The 1,273-nt window shown below is 37.9% G+C and overlaps 1 non-coding gene across 1 annotated transcript; it reads right to left on the bottom strand.

Moving 5' to 3' along the window:
- Positions 1-346: 346 nt before the first annotated feature.
- Positions 347-453, bottom strand: LOC139869490 (small nucleolar RNA R71). Its single transcript, XR_011766097.1, has one exon. It is a non-coding gene; the product is annotated as a small nucleolar RNA R71 (small nucleolar RNA).
- Between the last annotated feature and the right edge of the window lie 820 nt (positions 454-1,273).

Consider the following 1,273-nt stretch of genomic DNA (forward strand, 5'->3'; position numbering starts at 1 on the left):
GAGAGCTACACGCACTGGCCAAGGTCACGCCATTACACGACCAGACATTAATGCGCCAGATTATGAAATCAAGGGACAAATCCTACAGATGGTAACTAATCAATGCCAATATAATGGTACATCAAAAGAAGATCCAAACAAACATCTTCGAACCTTTAATAGGATCTGTACTCTATTCAAAATCAGAGAAGTTGAGGATGAACAGATCTATCTCATATTGTTTTCCTGGACTTTAAAAGGAGAAGCCAAAGATTGGTTAGAATCGTTACCTGAAGGAGTGATTGATACATGATATGTTTTAGTTAAGAAATTTCTTCAAATGTTCTTTCCGACATCTAAAGCCGTGAGACTTCAAGGAGAAATTGTCACGTTCATGCAAAAGCCAAATGAAATGTTATATGAGGCATGGACAAGATTCGGAAGGATGTTGAGAGGATGTCCTCAACACGGTTTAGATACTTTTCAAATAGTGCAAATCTTCTATAAAGGCGTCAACGTCACCACACGAAAAGACATTGACACAGCAGCTGGTGGTTCCATTATGAAGAAAACCGCTACCGAAGCTCACAAGATAATTGATAATACAGCCTCCCACTCAAATGAGTGGCACCAGGAAAAAGATAATTTTCGTTCATCTAAAGCGGCTAGAGCCGATTCTAGCCATGACTTTGATTCCGTTTCTGCAAAAATAGATGCTTTGAGAGAAGAATGGAAAAGATGAATAAAGATATTCACGCAATACGAATCAGTTATGAGCAATGCGGTGGACCACACTTAACGAAAGATTGTCATATTGAACAAACGATGGAACAACGTGAGAATGTTTCCTACATGAACCAAAGGCCGGGAAATAATTATCAAAATAATTATCAACCGCCAAGGCCGAACTTTAATCGAAATTAAAACATTCTTTACAATTCAAATGGACCCAACAAAAACTCGTACAACTAACAAGGTCCGAATAACCAACCAACTCAAAATAACACTTTCAATCAACAAAGACCTGGCTTGTATAAACCACCACAACAAACCGAAGAGAAAAAGCCAAATCTGGAAGAAATGATGGGTAAAGCTAATGGAATCTCAAACACAATTTATTACATCTCAAACCCAAACAAATGAGAGGTTTGATCAGTCATTAAGAACTCATCAAGCTTCCATTTTGAATCTAGGAAAACACGTAGGTACTCTTGCTAGCATGATGAGTAAGAGGGAACAAGGAAAACTACTGAGTGATACTGAAGTAAATCCTCAGAATGCGAATGTTAATATG

The sequence above is a fragment of the Rutidosis leptorrhynchoides genome, chromosome 9 (genome assembly GCF_046630445.1).
Source record: "Rutidosis leptorrhynchoides isolate AG116_Rl617_1_P2 chromosome 9, CSIRO_AGI_Rlap_v1, whole genome shotgun sequence".
NCBI lineage: Eukaryota > Viridiplantae > Streptophyta > Magnoliopsida > Asterales > Asteraceae > Rutidosis > Rutidosis leptorrhynchoides.